A 20,315-nucleotide genomic window follows, 5' to 3' on the forward strand; every position below is an offset into this window, starting at 1 on the left:
GGACGACCAAACAGGTTTTTTTTTCAAACTTAGAGCTCGAAGAGCCTTCGGCTCAGCTCTTAGACATCAACAAGGTACTGGTGTGATATTTACTTGTGTAGCAGGCACTGGTTACGTCGTATACATCTACAGTCTCTGGCCATCACCTACATTAAAATTTAACTTAACACTAACAGTCCAATATTTAAACTACATGCTTACATATTACTTCCTAATGTGTCTTAAAACGAATAGATATTAATTAATAATATTGTTTTATCCCGTGCTTTTAAGAATGTGCGCTTATAATACTGTCTCTAATTCAGTCACAAGAAAACGGGCACTTGATTTCCAACATCAATTCGGTCCAACACCAAGCCGTGTTTATCCCATCTCCCATTTAGCTTGAGTCTGACACACATGTCCTGGGTTGAATCCCCATACTAAATGAAATATTATGTATATACATGTTAAATGTATATACATGTTAAATGTTTTCTTGGAGGTTCAGCGAGTGCCTATTTAAATTATTCCGATAGCGGATTCCAGCGGTGGTTGATTTTGAAACCAATACGATGCCAATGCCCATACCTTCTCATCGTATGACCTCAAAACCATCCATTTGAAGTTTGTTTCTTTGTTTTCTTGCGGTGGTTGATTTTGAAACCAATACGATGCCAATGCCCATACATTCTCATCGTATGATCTTATAACCATCCATTCGAATAACTTTTTTTTTTAAAGTTACATCTTTACGATCTTTACATATTGCAATGTCTTTGCATTTAGATTACTCATTTTTGTCACACACTAAAATTGTCTTATTGGCAGGAGGGGGGCCCACCAAGATGTTCTTGAACCCGGGCCCACCAAAATGTTCTTGAACCCGGGCTCACGGGTATCTTGCTACGCCACTGCTCTTAACCACTTAGCTACCACGATCCTGTAATAAAATATATTGTAGGCCTAATACACGTTTGTTGTATTCGAGATCTTTATTAACACAATTAGATTAAAAAAAGAGTTCCCTTTAGACCAGTTTACTGTTTAGTTTCTAACTATCACCCTCGTTGCAGGGTATAGAAATCTCAGGGCGGCCTAACTAACGAGTTACACACAGGCCTAGATCTAGTTGTAGGCCTTGTGTGCTCCTTCCATCAATGAAATAGGTTTTAGGCTGTACCCCCAATAGTCCCTCCACCCATTTGCCACGACCTTGAGTGACTAGCCTTCAACAAAACAAAAAAAGACAAAAGGCGACACTTTATCTGACTATGCCCATGTCAAGGTTATCCCAACAACGCTGACCACATGGGAGAATACTACTAGGTCCTGATAGTGGGACTCTCTATAGATACCACTGGGGTAAGGAGCACGAGAGATAGCTAGCTTGCTACCTAGTTTTCTACAACTGCACCAGATAGCAAGGACTTCGGAGAGTTTGGAAATATACTTCTAGAAAGGGTATGGACCTCTCTGCTTAATTTACATAAATACGTTTCTATTCATTATTTGTTATATTATATTTAGTTAATGATGAATGGACCTACAAGTCGTCCACTAGTTCTATATGCGAGCCTACATAATTATTTCAAATGAAATAATAAATAACAGGTAAGTCGAATCGATCCTAACCAGTTGTGCTTAATTTCATATATATTATAGTCTTTAAGTGGATAGAGTCGTTTTCAAGAGTAGGCCATATAGACGAAATATATAAATGAAACAATAAATAACAGGTAAATTGATCCTAACCAGTTGTTTTTAATTTCATATAGTCTGTAGGTAGAGTCGCTTTTAAGCGCCATAAAATAGGTTAATCTATTAATCTAGGCCCTATAGTCAGTATAGACAATATTACAATAAACTATGCGTTTTCTTTCTTCCCTATTTTTTTAAAATGAAATGTGTCCTGACACGTGAACCAACTATAAACCAACATTTAAGTAGGTCTAATGTGTCGTTTTTTCCCCCATTGTTTGAGTAGATTTCCTAGAAAGTTCGTAGCTGTTCTCCTAGATTAGGCCTACTAATTAATTTGTTTTAGATCGATATCGGGACAGAAGACTAAATGTAAAGCAGCAATAATACATAAAGCTCTAAAATATAATTTATACAAATACAAAAGATAACATAACAAAGACACTAAGATAAAAACACATTTCTTATTCCATATATTCCCCTTTCTATAGGGCAGATGATGTAAATGTCATCTGTTTCTATGGCCCACGGTAAAAGAGGGTTTTATGTGGCCAGCACAACGACCAACCGCCTTAACTTTCCCTATTAGAGCTGGTTGGACAAAGAGGCGCCCTTGGATCCCGAAATTAAAATTCCCAGTCTTCACCAGGATTCGAACCCAGGAACCCGGATTGGAAGCCAAGCACCTTACCACTCAGCCACCGAGCCTCCTAAAACTTATGTAGCAATGTATTATATCAGTGTTTCCCAAACCAGAGTGTTCCACAAGGCCTGAATAGGTGTTCCACGAACTACTGGAATAATTAACTAGTAGGCCACCACATGAATTAATCTCTCTAAAAAAAAAATAGCAAGGTGTTCTGCTAAATACTCAGAATTTTCGAAGTCTTCTGTTAACTCTTTCTCTCCGTAATAATTTTCCAAGTTCAGATGGAATTATTCATTTTTCTCATTTGTGTTTCACTCCCCTGTTATGATTAAACTTCCAAAACTTTTTTTTTTATGTATACAGTAAATGTTATATTAGGTTTATAATTATAGAAGAATGCATGCTCTTTTTATGTAACACAAAGTATAGTTTATAAAACCAAAAATTAATTTAATTTAATGGGGTCAAATCAGTTAGGAGGGAAAGAGTTAATGAAAATGCTTGGAAACAACTGAACGATATATTTCGAATTGACGTTAGCTAGTACGCTATCGTTGGGAAAGGCTTTAGGCATAGGCAAACTAGGCAGCCGCCTATAGGGCCTCCGATTGATGATATTAGAAAAATTGCGAAACTTTGATCAAATCTCAAACACAGCAGAGCTCTATGTCATCTGGTCTAGCTCTTAACTCTAGGTAATACAAAAAGGCTTATAATAAACTGCATTTTATTTTCAGTCTTTATTTTATAGTTTCGGTTGGCGTCCATTTTAATTTTATATTTCATTTGGGACCACTAGGCTAAGGCCTCCGCTGCTATCGTAATTTCTTATTTGAAATCACAAGGGGAGGGATAATATTAGTAAAGATATATCATTACTATTATAACAAAACAACTCTTGAATTCGTCACAACTTAATTTGCACACAGCTATAGTGCGCACTACACATAACACAAACAATGCCGAGCTCTTATACACACAGCACCTAGCACATGACACACTAGTCGTCCCCATCGTCCAACGTGTGGGTCACGTGATTTTTTTTGTTTACGTTTGGTTCGATGCACTTGGCACCAATTGACCTTGAAGATTGTTAGCGGTGTAAGCTATCGGTTGTGTCATAATGACTGCATGTGGATATGTAAACTACTTGAATAAGTAAGTACAGTATTGCTTTCAGTTCTTGCGATCTAAGCAAGTGGCAGCTCATAAACCAATGAATAGGTTCTAACGTCGCATCAAGCGCCAAGAGGTCATTTCCGTTTCATGTTTAAATATCCTTACTTACCCCCGCCCCGGTAATTAGGAAAGGGGAGGTAAAGGGATTGTAATTCGGATATATTTTTTTAACTCGTGATTTTACTACTTATAATTTCATTTATGTAAACGTGCCAACAACTAAACAGAAAACAATATCTTTTTATGTAAATAAAAATAGACATTACTATTCCTTATTTAGCTCATACTACTGCTATTGATATTAGAAACGTACAAATAGAATGAAAGGCTAGTGAATAGGATTAAGATGGAAAGAGTTCAAGGACACATTCATAAACCTACACAGCAAACATATCCCACCAAAAGCTAGAGAGATAAGTTATAGACTTATCTTCGGGATGACCCCTATGGTTAGAAAACGGGCTAATGACCGTGAATGTATATTATGCCATCCTGAAAATGCTGATAATGAGAAACATATGTATTTGGAATGTCCATTATTCCTTCAAGTTAGAAGTACTGTAAGGGACTTATTAGAAGCAAACTGTGGCAACTATGTAAATGTTAACTGGTCTATTATTTTAAACAAGCTGCCAAAACTAAAAAATAAAATGATACATAACTTTAACTTGATTATTGTTTCCGAATACAGGAATCTTGTTTGGGCTAGCTGGCTCAAATGTCTACATAATAATAAGGTGTTTGATCCTAATCACTTAGAATTGACATTTAGAAAAATAATGGACTTTAGGGTAGAGAATTATCTGGTTTGATTTACATATACCTGTACAATGCTCAGGTAGTTTTCCAGAAATTGGGTGTTGGGGGTCAGGGATATCTGATATTAGAGGATACTTGTATCATTTTTCTGTCTTTAGTGGGTTCAATGGTTAGGATGGTTAGGTAGTATGTCTTTGATATTAAATAATATTTCTATTACTATTATTATATTTTTAGGTTAATCACTTTTCAATTGTTTATGATTTAATACTTGTGAATTATGAAAACTTACAAATAAAAACATAAAAAAAGCCCACAAAAGATGCAAGATGGCCCATAAAAGAGGCACACAAAGCCCCAAAAAGAGGCAAAGAAAAGAGGCCTAAGGCCCAAGGATTCCTATGATGATAAAGCTAAAATTGAATAGCGCAAATTCTGAGGTTTCCTTTTAAAAAAAAATAGAATGTAGAATGTTTCTATAGATCTATATATTAAAAACACAACTCCATTCATCCTTAAAAGTAGTAATGGGTCTAGAATCTAGAAATTAGGACTTCCATAAGCAAAGTGAATTTCGTGGACTCAAAGGAAATAGAAAAAAATGCAATATATTTAAAAACCTAGTCAGGTTAGTGACTCCAACAATAACATTTTGGGCAAAAGTTAGCTACTTCTTTAAAAAAAAATGTTTTCATGTTTTCAGTATTGTGCTAGGCCCCTACCAAGTGGAGTCCCCAGGCGGCTTCCTAGTTTGCCTAAGGCCGGCCCTGTTAATAGTGTTTACGGTAAAATAAATAAATAAAAAAAAATCGCTTTTATATAGCGCTACTTTCATGCTTATAGCATGCTCAGGGCGCTATGTTCCAATCTCACTTGTGGACCAGTTGGGGGAGGGGGGTATCTGGGAGTAGGTTTCCCGTGCTGCCATTAAAAAAAAAGTAAAAGTGCCCCTTTCAGACCTTGTGGTCTATAGGGCAGATGATGTAAGGGTCATCTGTTTCTGTGGCCTACGATTAACAAGGGTGTCATCATGTGGCCAGCACAACGACCAACCGCCTTTACTTTTCCCTAACTAATGTCAGGTACCCATTAGAGCTGGGTGGACTCAGAGGCGCCCGTAGATGGCGAAATGGACCTCATTCACCGATCGTAAACAAACAACATTTAGTCACGTGATCTTATTGATAAAACAACGAAATAAAACTGTCACGTGACAACCATCATGAATTAAACATGAGATCGTAAATTATATAGAAGATATAGAGCACCACGTGGCTAAATGTTGTTTGTTTACGATTGGTGAATGAGGTCCATTAAATATTCCAGTCTTCACCAGGATTCGAACCCCGGTCCCCGGTACGGAAGCCAAGCTGCCATTAGGCGCCCAGTAAACACAACTCTGTCCGAGTCGGGTGTCGAACCTCGAGCCCCTTTCATAGCCAAGCCAAGTTTGAGCGTACTTAGCCTCTCGACCACGCTTCCCTCTGTAGAGTTAGCTGCTACAGTCGGCAGGGATAGGACTGGGTGTTAAAATCGGCCCACAAATTGTAGCCTATATCATATGATTGACATCCATTTCTAGGTCTACCTGTCCTCATAATCATTTTGTTAAATTTGATAATGTATCGATTACTAAACGCATGATACAATGAACTCTGTATTTAAAAAAAAAAAGAAATTTAGTAGGCCTTAAATTGCTTTTTAATCGCTAAAAGTGTGAGGCCCTAAAATGATGAAGCCTACTAGTAGCACTGTCTACGAATATAGACTATTACATTATTTCGGAAAATGTGTTAGATCAAATTAGCGTGAGTCTGTACAAGATTTAAAAAAAACACGACGCTCAGAGGGCCTCTTTTGCAATTTAATGCATTCTATAATGGCATTCATAAGACCCTTTAGGTGGCCCTACCGGCCCATTAGGGTACCGACCCACCGGGCATTTGCCCGAATGGCTATATAGCCAGTCTGCTCATGGTTGTCGGATTGGCAAAGATTAGCTTGTACTTCAAAGTATTCCACCGCTTATGCGAAGAAAATCATATTCCTGATGTAATGAGATATAATTTATTGATATTCTCTTAGACCTTCAAGGTTATACAAATAAACAATAGAAGAGCAAGATAAAAGTATTGAGGCGCGCTGGCTGATCGTTTGGCTTCGGAACCGGGTATCCATTAGAGGTGAACTCAAAGGCACCGAAGATCACGGAATTAAAAATTTCCGTCTTCATCGAGATTCGAACCCAGGATCCCAGGTTCGGAAGCGAAGCGCTTTAACCACTCAGCCACCGCCCTCCCGTAACACAATGAAATGATAATTTAAACAAAATCTAAATCACTACAAAAATAAACACGTCTTTCTGTTTCATGTCTCTCGCAAAACTCCTCTCTCAACTACCAGTCACGTGACTTCCATTACCATCGATTATGACCGACCCCCCCCCCCTTTTTTTTCCCTAGTTATGGAAACACACACACACAAACACACACACACTCCATAAGTCACACTAACAGCGATGACAATGGACCTCATTCATCAAAATGAACGGTCTCGTAATGTCAATGGATAAGGCCGCCCAAGAAAATACGGTCACGTGATATCCTTGTTTCATTTGACACTTCTTAACCACGAGAATGTTTCCATCCGTAAGATTTAAAACACTGTTATTTTTAAACATGCGATAAGCATAGTTATCAAAATTACCAAAAACTTTCAAGTCTCTCACCAGTCGAAATTGGAATCTTTTTTTCGTATCTCTTTATTTCATAATTTTTCATTGACCGTCTCTTGTGGGGCCTCCGGGGGGCGGGGTAGTAGCCCGCATGACCCCCCTTATACCCGGACCTAATTACGTCATAGTCCAAACCATCTGCAAGATGTCAGGAAATGTGGCCGCGGGTACGCGCACAGAGCACGACCAGGCAGTCATAGTATCCACGTATTCCCCCCCCCCCCCCCCCATTTTTTAAAAAACTTAATCTTGACCGATTTAACAACATGATAAGAGAATAATTTTAAACAAAAAATTGCAAGGAAATTAACAGGTCAAGGTCAATAGTTGGCCGTTTTTTAAAGCTAGATAAGACAATGTGTAACTAATTTGTCCAGAAGAAGATAACAGTTAGGTAACTCAAGAATCATCGTTTAACTTTTAAATTGCCTAACAAATAGTTTTGGGTCAGATAAGAATTGATAGGGGAAAAAAAGTCAAATTTACGCTTGTCAAAAAACTAAGGCTGCGCTGTAGGTGACATATTTCTAACTAAAGGAGGACAGCTGGAGATATGCAAAGTAAGCTAAACGTGTGTTAGTGTGTGTGTGTGTGTGACGTATCTTATAAGCTTCAGACGTTCTTTATACAAATACAGGAGAACCACATACATTTCTTACGCGTACACCTCTCTTTTTTTATCGTCCTTTAAAACATAGAAATGAAGTTTTAGAATCCTGGGGCAGTAGCCCCTCTTGCCTTCCCTTAAATCCGGCCCTGTAATAGCCGTAAAAAAAACAAAGTAAAGCTCCTCTTTCAGACCTTGTGGTCTATAGGGCAGATGATGTAAAGATCATCTGATTCTGTGACCTACGGTTAACGAGGGTGTCATGTGGCCAGCACAACGACCAACCGCCTATACTTTTCCCCAATTAATGTCAGGTACCCATAAGAGCTGGGTAGACTCAAGGATCTCGAAATAAAAATCACAGTCTTTAGGATTCGAACCCGGGACCCCCGGTTTGGAAGCCAAGTGCTATTACCACTCAGCCACCGCGCCTCATAATAGGTCATGCTTGGCTTAAAACTTCCACCTTCGTCCTCTGCTCTTCTTAATTTTTCCTAATACGTATCTAATTATTTGTCGTACCGCGCCTCCTGTAATAGTCGTACGTTTTTACAAAGCTTATATCAACTCACTCTGTCTGGTAAAATGTTTGTACACGTTATTTCTCCCACACCCAATATCGGATTAAGCTGAAGCTTTTCACAATTATTTCTTTTACCTAACAACACAAGAATAAATTAAAAAAAAAAACGACAACTTGTTCATTAATTATTGGAAATTGATTATTTTGTTTGATATCTCAAACAAGGCAAAGAAATCGTACTTGACAGATGTGGTGGAATAAGTTGATTGAGTCCCCTAGAGGAATCTTGAGCCCCTTTTGTTTATGCATTTAAAAAGCGATCATGTAAACATTCACCAAGATACACCCTTTTCTTCCCTGGCCCTTTCACAACTGATCCAGGCAAGTGATGGGATCACAGTGCATCGAGGAAGATAAAAACTAAAAAGAACAATTGGTAAAAATATTTCTAATCGCACATATTTATCTATTTATTATGTGCAAGTCAGTTATGCATATAATTACACGACTGATCCAAACTATATGACACAATTACACCTAATAATTATTTTTTTATTTTTTTTTATTGTTATGGACGAGAGTTGTTGCTATTACTGAGTTGTAGGTCCTACGTCTGTTTCCTCACTGTTGCACCACGATTTGGTCACGTACCCAGCCCCATGTTCTATAAATAACCCTTATTAAACTCTTAAATCAGCCAAGGCGTCAGGAATGCAAGAATGTGAGAACTAACAATCAGGCTTATTTCACAGTTTCGACCATTTATTCCTCATTGAAGCTGACGTCTGATGCTAAATATAGCAACAGCTTTGCACTGCCACCACCAGGCCAGTGTCACAACAAAACAAGTGTACACTACTACGTCTTAAGTGCGTAGACAAGGGTTGCGGTGACCTTGCCGACCTTCGCGACGCGTGCTGACGAACAGTTCAATCGGACTAGAAACTTATTCAAAGTCACAAAGTCAAATTCTAGTTTAACTTCGGAAGCTGCGCATGTCGTCTAATCGAAGTGGCGTAGTCATCCTGTGGCCTACATATCCTGGACTTGATTAAGACTTGATTAAGCCAGAGTTTCTTAAAAAGTCATGTGACGCGGCAACGAAGACACGCTTTATTATTATAATAGTATCAATGTGATTAGATCGAGACCCTGCGTTATCATGGACTTGGTTAGTCAAGCATGTAAATCCACTTTTAATACGCATTTTTTCTTTGCTTACAAGATCCTATATCTAACTGCATAGACCAAGATATATTTCTTTTACGAGAATGTAAACTTTGCTGTATGGTCTCCTGATATACAATAAGTCAATAGATTAAAACACCTTTGTGACGTCACATAGAAACCCGGTGAATGTCTGACTGTCGGAAAAACATCAATTACTAAGTTATTATTGCAAAGAAAAAAAAAAGAATCATATATTCATTATCTGTAAATCAAAACACATATTATATCAAAAATTGTCAAAGCCATCGGAGTTTCCCTTTAAGTCTTCATAAGGTACTAAGCCTGTGACGTGGCACCGAGTTATAGCTCCCCTCTGCCCAAAGGTTGTGACGTTGCAGGCCAGTGTTGAGGCCCTCTATACCGCAGGGTCTCGCTCCAATCACTTAATAGCATCATAATAATAATGCTTTGAGTCCGAAGATTGAAGAATGCCGTATTTCTTGTGGCTACGCAGCCCTTCGACCTACATATTTTGCTAATCATTTTTTAGCAAGCATGTGTTTAATTTGCATTTAAAAGCTAGCTGCATGAATTGGCTCTTCATGCCCGGGTACGCTGTTCTGCCTCAACGTGGCACCCGGGTGGAGACGTTTACTTGAGGGGGTAACTAAGGCTAAATGAATGGCGAAACAAAACTCCCTTGGGAGTGTTCAAGGGTACGCGAGAGTGGACCCATTGCACGGACGGAGTTGAAAGAGAGCGCCGTTCGTCAAGGAACCGTAGCTTGGTATAACATAGGAAGATGGCGGAAGCTCCCGGTAAACTCGGTCCTTTGGTCATGTCCAGCCCATGCGTCCAGAGGCCAGTTATGTTGGAAATAGTAATGCTTTATATAGGCTTTGACTTGGGTCTCCTCCAGACAGAACTGCGGTTCACGCAGGTTTTGTTTTGTTTTTTTACTGTTTGACGCTCAAACAGGTTTTTTTTTCAAACTTAGAGCTCGAAGAGCCTTCGGCTCAGCTCTTAGACGATCAAACGGTTCTACACGTGCTGGAAGACTGGGGAAAAAAAAAAGAAAATGAGAGATGGCTGCGTCTACCTAATTTACCAAGATAGAAATGGCATAATTGAGTTATGTCCCTTTGTGACAATGTTACAAATTATAAAATCCCACTTTTGCTTCGTATTATTATCTATTTCAAATGTCTGGAGCTTCGCCGGTGTGAAGAGCGCATTCCACATGACCAGGAAGCCATGCACTTAACTCTAGTCAAATCGTAAGTTGCTATAGGCTGCAATAAGGGAAATGAAAGATGGTAAGGAACATCCAGGGCCGGATTTAGGTATATGGAGAGCCCGGGACAGAATTTTTAGGGAGGCTGCTACACAATTTTGAAAACTTTTAATAAAAATCCACTTATTAATAATCAATATAGAACAACACACGTCTCTATGGCAGGGGTTCTCAACCTGGGGGTCGATTGACCATCGAAAAATATGGATTGTTATTGCCTACTCTTCTATTGCTGTATGTGTGTGTCAAGGGGGGGGGGGGTCGCGGCAGAATGGGGGTTGTTAAAAGGGGTCGCCGAGATTAAAAGGTTGAGAACCGCTGCTCTATGGCCTCCTTTAGTTGCGAAGCGACTATGGACCATCTCATGGAAATGTGAGGAATGCCTGGGCATTAGCTGTGGTCGGAACGATGTCGCCCACACATCATTCCCCCCCCCCTCTCCACGCAGCTGATGTATCCAAAGGAACGGCAGTGCCGATACAGTTTGAGGGTCAGCGGCGTCGCAGGTTCTGCCAGGGTGTAGCACTGGGTGCTGCAAACTGCCTTAGGGTCGCCAGGTCCTGATTTTTCCTCAATATATAAAAGCAGATCAAATTAGAAAAGAGAGTACTTGTGCATTAAATTTGCCTTCGTTTAAAGAAAATATTATAAAATGTGTAAATTTTAGTAAAAAAAAAAACAACAACAAAACAATTTTATAGGTTTTCCCATTAGGTTTTATGCAATCTAGGGAATCCGGAGTTTTGTTGTACACTACGAACACACTATAAGCGAACACTTCTGAAACCAGGACAGTGTTGCAAAATGTAAGATTTATTGTCGGTAAAAATGCAAAAAAAATGTCAGATTGAAAAGCGTAAAGTTGCTAAACCGTCGAAATGTGGAATTTTTTCTCTAATGTGGGCCCCCTTTTTGTGGAATACCCTGGGCAGTAGCCCCACCACTCCTCCCTTAAATTCGGCCCTGATGAACGTCTATTGTAAGCACTATATCTCACATACGTTTTTTTCCGATAAATATTTTTTTTTAAATCTATAGTCTTTTTTTTTTACACATTGCATGGTCGAGTTAAATAAAGATCTTTAAATGAGTAAGAATTATACTTTTATTAGATCTGGCTTGTATGACTATTTACAGTGATTAAGTCATCTTGTTAAGGCAATTCACCGGTTTATTTATAATCACCAACACATTTCCAGTATGAATTTTTGTTCGGGTTTACCCACCAGGCCAACACTAGAGAAGGGGGCGGTTAGGTTTGATAGTATATACTAGTATATAGCTTGTGGGCACTTGAGAATCTGGATAGTATTCTGATTCAACTGCATCAGATTCGTTTGACTTAAAGAAAGGTCAGTAAATATTATTCATGTTTCCAACTTTTTAGATATGTTCGCATCACTTGGTGTAGGTGTAGTCATATATAGTTGTGACCAAAATGACATTAATGCTGTGTAGTGATACAGACTTGCCAGTTATATAGATCTAGGTCATCCCTTGCCAAGCGTAACACGGTATAACTTCATTAGCGTGCTAAGCTGTGTTTATTGACAATCTAATGCTATAGTTGAGTTTGGAGTGAACTTTCTGCACATTAGAATATTCACAGTATGTAAACATTTAGAATACTATATCTCAATAATCAATTGATCATAGTTAACTTCGCAGCTTTGTTAGTAGAGATGTTTACATAAAAATTATGAGATATGTCTTTGACAGACTAAAAAAGTAGAGATGTTTACATAAAAATTATGAGATATGTCTATGACAGACTAAAAAGAACTTTATTTAATGCAAATGGCACCGTCTAATGCATCTCTTCTGTCATATAAGGCAAGCCTTCGTTATGGCAAGGAGTCTATAGATCAGGGGTTCTCAACCTGTGGGTCGCGACCCCCTTGGGGGTCGATTGACCATTTTCCAGGGGTCGCCTAAGACCATCGAAAATATGGATTGTTATTGTCTACTCTTTTATTGTCGTATGTGTTTGGGGTGGGGGAGGGTCGCGGCAGAGTGGGGGATTGTAAAAAGGGTCGCCGAGCTTAAAAGGTTGAGAACCGCTGCTATAGATCTATCGTGACAACACTTGAGATAGGACTGAACGGGTTGCATTAGTTGTAAAATGAATCATTTTCAGTGGCAGGTCCGTCAAAAGGGAGAAACAGGACTCCAACAGGATGGGGGCCACTTCACCTTTTTTTTCGTACTAAGTACGTGATCTTATCTTGTCTATACGTATTTGATGGGTTTTTGAGGGGCGTTGCTTCAGCGCGGAAGGTTATGGGGGCCATTTAAAGGTTTAATTTTTATGTCAGTGCCAAATATGAGTTACACCTACCTAGAAGGCTAAATTGATATGCTGGTAAGAAGTACATAGATATAATAAATATTTTACTTTAATTAGTATTCATAGCAAACTGACTAGGACAAATATTAAAGGCCTCCAAGAAAGTGGGGACACAAAACTGTAGCGTGAATAGTGTATGTGTAAACACATTCACAGTTCATTCACACACAGGCACACACACACCCATGGCAAACACACTCAGAGGAAATTTACCAAGTACACCTCAATCGGACATCTAAAATTTATTAAGAACAAAACAGCACAGTCCCAGCAGCAGTGTACGCACAGTCACCGTTTGTCCCCCCCCCCCCACACACACACCTCCCTGTTACAGTAACACATGCAAGGCTTTAGATTTGTGTTTTTTTTTTGTTTTTTTTTTTAACATGACAAGGTCATCGCGTCAGTCAGCTGATCCGTCGTGTGTTGCTAATTATAGACACCCGGATAGCGGCTGTGCGGGAAATACAAAGTTGCGGGGGTTTTACAAAATGTGTATTTTACTATTAGACATAGCATAATGGAGACTATGGACCTACCGGCGGGTCTTTAATACGTCATATAGTTAACTGTGTGGTAACACTGTGGTTGGGAAATGTACATAAGCCTCAAGAAAACAAATAGTACCGATAGTACTTTATGTACCGGTAGTTTACTGTAGGGTCGCGGTGGCTGAGTGATTAGGCGCTTGGCTTCCGAACCTGGGGTCCTGGGTTCGAATCCCAGTGAAGACTGGGATTTTGAATTTCGGAATTTTCAGATCGACACTGAGTCCATCCAACTCTAATGAGTACCTGACTTTAGTTGGGGAAAGTAAAAGCGGTTGGTCATTGTGCTGGCCGTTGATCTTAACATAATCTGCCCTATAGATCGCAGGGCCAGAAAGGTGAACTTTACTTAAACTTTGTAGTACGCAAGTCTCGCTTTGCACATGCGGGGTATATAAGGGTGCGGGTTGTACAATTTTGTTTTCATTTATTTTGTAATTTGTGCGGGGTATACGCGTGCGCGTGGTATACGAGTTTGCCCTGAAGGGGAGGGGGGTATTTGCTCGAAAATACGGTAGTTTCTGTCTGGTACTAATTTTAAGTGAGCTGTTCGATCCGTTTTCGAGTGCAAACTATTCTGTCAACTTATGTAGCGACAATGTAGCAACTGACAAAACAGGGCAGCAGCGCTGGTAAATATTTTAAATGTTTAAAATGTACTCTAGCACAGCACTCTCGATTGTTGAAGACTTTGATGGAGTGTGCTCATTAATCGGGGGTGAAAGTGGTGGCTGTCCAGAAGGCGGTAGATGGGAACGCATGGCGTCAGGCCACTTGAAAGTGAATCTATTAGATCAGTGGTTCACTACCTTTTTTTTTGCACTGAGGGACACATTTCCAACGACGGGCCGCATTGTGTCTCTGCAACTTAATTAGTCGCTGTCAGCATTAGTTTCAAAGGACAGAATAGCATCGTGGTACGGGTCAGATATGTCCCTCTGGCCGTAGTATGGGCATCAATGTTTAGATTTTATCTCTCTTTTTCTCTTTCTATATCTTTCTTTCTCTCTTTTTCTTACTTTCTCTTTTTCTTTCTTTATTTCTTTTTCTTTCTTTCTTTCTCTCTTTCTTTTTCTTTCTTTCTTTCTTTCTTTCTCTCTTTCTTTCTCTTTCTTTCTTTCTATCTCTTTCTCTCGCTCTTTCTCTCTTTCTATATCTTTCTCTTTTTTTCCTTTCTCTTTTTCTCTTTCTTTTTCTCTCCTCTCTTTCTCTCTCACTTTCTCCCACCCTCTCTTCTTCAACACTTGCAGTACAAACGTTTACATACAATCCTACAAACAGTACAAGCAGGTCGCATCAATTTGCATAAAAGTGTTTGATTTATGACGCGAGAAAGACGCCGTACTTTTGTAAACTTTTGCTGACACCCAACTTGGCGCATAAGGGGAGACAATGCTAATCGTACGAAACTTCCAACGTAAGAATTATGTCCCGAGAAAATGACTTCCGTTTGTGACCTGGTTTCGGCCATCGAAACGTTACATTTTCGATAGGTCCTTGATCTAGGTCTAGAACTAAATGTCTGACCTGATGGCCAGGGCCGAATTTAGACTTGCTAAGGCCCTAACCTATCTAAGATATGAGACTTGTTGTAATCAACAAGGCCATTTATATTTAATAATTTATATTTTTCTTTTTTTTTTCAGGATCGTGTTTCAGTAAAACATCCTAAAAACCAGTGCTACAATCAGTGCTACAATCAGTGCTACTGCCTGTTATTTCCAGTGCTACAAAGCCTTTACAATGGATCCAGCCCTAATTGCTCTGATTTGTATAGGTGTCGTCATCGGTTTGATTGGCTGTTCCTTTGTCCTTGTCTGGATGACCAAGAAACGCGGAGACTTCACCGGACAGCCCACAGTTTTACCTCACAGAAATATTGCACCTTACGGAAAGATCGCACCACTATGGCTGATTCGTCCCTGCGACGCAAAGAGAGCGCCCATCTACAAAGGCTTAAGCGTTCATACTAAGCCCATCTACAAGCTTCCTGTCCAGATGTCCTCCAAAAGAGATGAGTGCGTGGTGCAGCTTCTGCCCGGCTTGTGCTTGGATAAGGCAGACGTAGTCTAGAGAACAGTCTTGTCAAACAGTATCACCAGAGTAACTTTGAGGAAACATTTCTTGTTCACTAAATTGTCCACATATTTCTCAAGCGTCTCGTGCCTTTGGAGTGAGATGGTGTCAATATAGAAGTGACTGGAATGCTATCTAGAGTCAATCATTCGGGGATGTTAAACACTTTCGTTCAACTCTAGAACTGTCACAGTGTCTTGGACAAAGGAATCGCAACGCTTTAAACTTGTTTTCGTACAATGTAATCTGAATACGGATTTCCAAGAATCTTCAGATTAACATTTTGGACTAAGAAATTCCAAAAATGTACCGTTCAATATTTTTTACTTGGAAATTCCTAGAATGTACAGTTCAACATTTTGGACTAAGAAATTCAGAAAATGTACAGTTTAACATTGTGGACTAGGAAATTCCGAAAATGTACAGTTCAACTTTTTGGACGATGGAATTCCGATAAGGTTTAGCTTAATTCATAGAGATGAATGTTGAAATTCTGAAATTGACCTTTATGAGAGGCGAATTAAGTGCGAATTTGTTGAAAGCTAATACTAAAATTATCTTGTTGAAATGACGCGGACCTTGAAGATATAAATAGCCCATCACGTGACTAGACTTCAAGATAAACCAGTATTTGACTAAATCAGTGAAATGACTGTACAGGGACAGTTTTTCGTCCACGGTTCCTTCCAAACGTTCAAGGGGAGATCATAGTGAATAAATTTGAGTCACTCTCCATAAAGATCGAACTCTGTGCAGGGCACACCATGGTCAAATAGTTGTAACTGACCTTCCAGTCTTTCAAAAAGTATTCTTTTATCCTTTAAATTTTGTTTTTAGTAGTTATTGTTGCTCATGATTTTCATCTTCTGTAGTTTGATTAATTCATCAATTGTTTAGATTGCTCATGCGTAACTTTGAGGTTTAGCGACATTTGTAAGTAGCAGTATTAATTTCAAACATGCATTTGTAAAAAAATAAGACTTTAAAAAAATGAAATTTTTTTATTTTTTTTTCATGCTAATAAGATCTTGCCAAACATGCCCAAGCGTCTTTGCTTAAGAAATACATCTCTAGAATTGAATTTATGTGTATATATAACTGAAGAGTAGTTGAGTCTTTTCTTTCACGGTTATTGTTTTTGTTTTTTAAATTTATTTTTGTATGCATTCATCGATTTTCAAATGCGAGCTCCATATTTCGACTCTTCCTTTTTACTTTGTGTTCATTGACCTCCAGAGGGCAACGGCTTTGTCTGCATCAGTTGTGGAAAAAAATGCAGGTCGCAAACGGGTTGGCATAGTCATGTGAAATTAATCTTTAATCTTGGGAATCGAAGACATTGCCTCTATAACTTTCATTTTTCTTTTTCTTTGACTGACGAATAGCAGATACTGATTTTACTCGACAATGGATCGAATGGCACACATAATAATTAAAACTTATGTAGATATTGTTTCGTTTGTAATCAAAACTTGTATGGAGTCTAGAAAATGTTTTGTTTCGATTTCTTCGGTTTTCTACTCTACTCCCAAAAGTAACATTCCACTATTTAATGAACGTATACACCACAGACCTATATATATATTATATCGGGACTGATAAACGGAAACAAATTCTTATCCGATATTGATCAATTCACAGACCTATATATATATATAATGTTTAGGTACGTAACTTTTTTTTCAAGCTGTAAGGGAAGTCGTCCCAAATCTAGGAAAATCGACTTTTTCTGTCTTAGAAATGTGATGATCTTTAATTTTGAAAGTTTAGAAATAATGCAATACCATTTTATCGGATTTTAATTAGAATGGGCTATTAATTACAGATATACATATTCACGCAAATAAATGAAATAAAGCCTTTTCCTGTTGGTTTCCATTGAGATAATGTTTCGCAAATCCTTGATCGAAATAATTCATGTTGATTTAAATCATCTTATGTACATTTAAATAGATTGATTACATAGATCTTTGTAGATTATGTATCTAAAAATTGCAAAATAATAATTTTGATTCTAGATTGCTCTTATTTTTGACGTTCAATTACTAGATCTAGATCTAAACATTAAATCATATGTTATATAGGTTAGGGTTTAAAAAACAACTTCTTATTACTACTTTATATAACAACACCTTGTTTCAGCTTTTTTGAAGTTTTTCACAACATTGTTTTGTAGTGTTAAAAGATCTCCATGTCCAGTCTAGATAGAATATATATAGGTCTGTGGTATACACATTGAGTGTGTGTATAGTTCCAGGTTTACATTCCTCGTGTTTGCAGACATTTTGTATTGCTGCTTTTTTTTTTTTTAAATGGTGTGTCGGGGGAGGGGTAATATTAAATTACTCAAATTATCAAATGTCAGTGAAAAAAATGGCAAACTTTTAGTTGGTGTTAATGGTCTGTCGTCTTTATGCCTTTACAACTAATTCTTATGAACTTATAACATTTAGAATGTCTTGACAAAGAGATGTCGTTATGAAAACGTTTTTGACTTGCTATCATTATGCAAATTGTTCATTTCGAGTGAAAGTGGTGTGAAGTTAGAACCTCATTTGAAGTAGAGATGTCTTTATTGAGAAACTAGCATGTTTGCAGTAAAATGTCTTAGTATCCAAATGTATAGTATAAAAACACTTTAAAAAAAAACTTGTACGGCTTTTTTTACTTTTGTACTTTTTTTATGCATTTAATATTTTGAGTATTGTTTAAAATCGGTTATTAAAGAATAAAAATAGAATAATACATTTTGTTCTTTATTGTGTTTTTTTTTTTTCAATAATTTTTAATTTAAATTGATTATCTTATTTGTTGATTAATTGAAAATTGTATTTTAATAATTTAATAATGATTCAATAATAATTTTATTTATAAAGCGCTGTTAACAAACAAAATGTAGGCTTAAGGTTCTGTGATAACATTACAAACATAAAAATGAGAGCTAAAATGACAAACTAATCTAAAAAAGTTTTAAACAGATAGGTCTTAATGTTCTTCTTGAACGTAGTGAAGCATGTTGTCTGTCTGAGATCAATGGGAAGTGAGTTCCAAACCTTTGGTCCATGCACAGAAAAAACCCGCAGACCATAGATTTTGAGCTTAGGATAAGAGGTTAATTTCATCTAAGCAGCCGCACACAATGTTAGAATTTTAATAATGAATGCAGTTAAGCTCACCTGGAGCTAAACTTCCACTTTCCTAAGCTCTAGAACTGTAGAAAGTGGCCACGTTTTGTCTGTTATTTTAGAAAGTCTACAACACCAATGTTAAGAATTGTTTGGTTGTCCAGGACATAATTGTTTGCAATTCAAAAAGCAGTAGGCCTACTTAGAGACAGAACCGATGATAGGAATGAAAATGTCTCCCTGAATGGGGTAGATTGGCCGACGGCAAAGAGAAAGTGGGTGTTGATACATGCTAGTTAGGCTGTCCCCCCTGACATCTGGTGTGGCATTCATACTCTCCCGCCTTGACTACTGTAACGCCGTGCTAGCAGGTATATCTGATGACAAAATAGCCAAGCTGCAACGTATACAGAACAACGCCGCACGAATAGTACTTAGAAAAATAGACAAGATTCTGCTACTACGCTCTTGCGCACGCTCTATTGGCTTGAAAGCGAGAATCGATTACAAGGTCGCCACACTTTGTCATCAGTGTATATATAACAATGAGATGCCCTTGTACCTTAGCGAACTGATTACTCCATATGTCCCCCAGAGAGCCCTGCGCTCAATGGACTCAACGCTTTTAGTGGTGCCACGTTTCTACCTCAAAATATACGGTCTGCGGGCTTTTTCAGAGCACGCTCCAAAGGTTTGGAACTCACTCCCCATTGATCTCAGACAGACAATAGGCTACACTACTTTTAAGAAGAACATTAAGACCTAATTATTTAAAACTTTTTTAGAATAGTTCTTGAATTTTAGTATCGTGTTTGTGTTTGTAATGTTATTACAGCGCCTTGAGCCTACATTTTGTTTGTTAACAGCGCTTTATAAATAAAATTATTATTATTATTATTATGTTAGAAATGAACGAGTAGTCATTCTCTGGCGCTGCCAGGGTCGAGTTTCGCTAAAGAGAAACAAAATTCATCGTAGTCCCTTTAACAGTTTCCACTGAGGAATTTTCTGGTGATGTGGCAGGTCTGCAGCAGTACCGCCCTCTGACAGGCAACGAAGATGTTCCTAGGAATGTTAAGGGCCTTGAAGGTGTCTGTGAGGTCAGTTGTTATTATCCCCTCGGTTGATATAACAATGGGGTATATTGTTATTTTGGACAATTTCCATAGACGCTTAATCTCCAAGCCTAGGTTCCCATATTTTCTTTGTTTTTCTATCTCAGTTTTTCTTAAATTATGAGACAGTGGTACGGCGATATCGATAATGGTAGCGGTTTTTTCTTTTTTATCGATGAACAGCAGATCCGGGCGATTGAAATCTACCGTTTTGTCGGTCAGAATAGGCCTATCCCAGTACAGCAGATGTTCAGTAGACTCGAGAACCTCTTGCGGAGAGTATTTATAATAAGGGGGAGTGTCCTTACCGATCAATTTGTACGTCAAAGCCAGGTGTTGGTGTATTAACTTTGCAACTTGGTTATGGCGACCTAGGTAGGCTGATTCTGATAGGGCTGGACATCCTGCCATAATGTGTTCAATCGACTCGCCCACATTTCCACATTTTCGGCATTTGTCGACAACATTGAGTTTCAGGATATGCTTCTCGTAATTTTTTGTCCTGATTA

At 38.3% G+C, this 20,315-nt stretch overlaps 1 long non-coding RNA gene across 1 annotated transcript; it reads left to right on the forward strand.

Annotated features, from left to right (window-relative positions):
* Positions 1-11,742: 11,742 nt before the first annotated feature.
* LOC106052899 (uncharacterized) lies at positions 11,743-17,874 on the forward strand. Its single transcript, XR_001215141.2, has 2 exons — positions 11,743-11,947; positions 15,137-17,874. It is a non-coding gene; the product is annotated as an uncharacterized LOC106052899 (long non-coding RNA).
* Positions 17,875-20,315: the final 2,441 nt, after the last annotated feature.

This window comes from Biomphalaria glabrata, chromosome 4, assembly GCF_947242115.1.
Source record: "Biomphalaria glabrata chromosome 4, xgBioGlab47.1, whole genome shotgun sequence".
In the NCBI taxonomy this organism is placed as follows: Eukaryota; Metazoa; Mollusca; class Gastropoda; family Planorbidae; genus Biomphalaria; species Biomphalaria glabrata.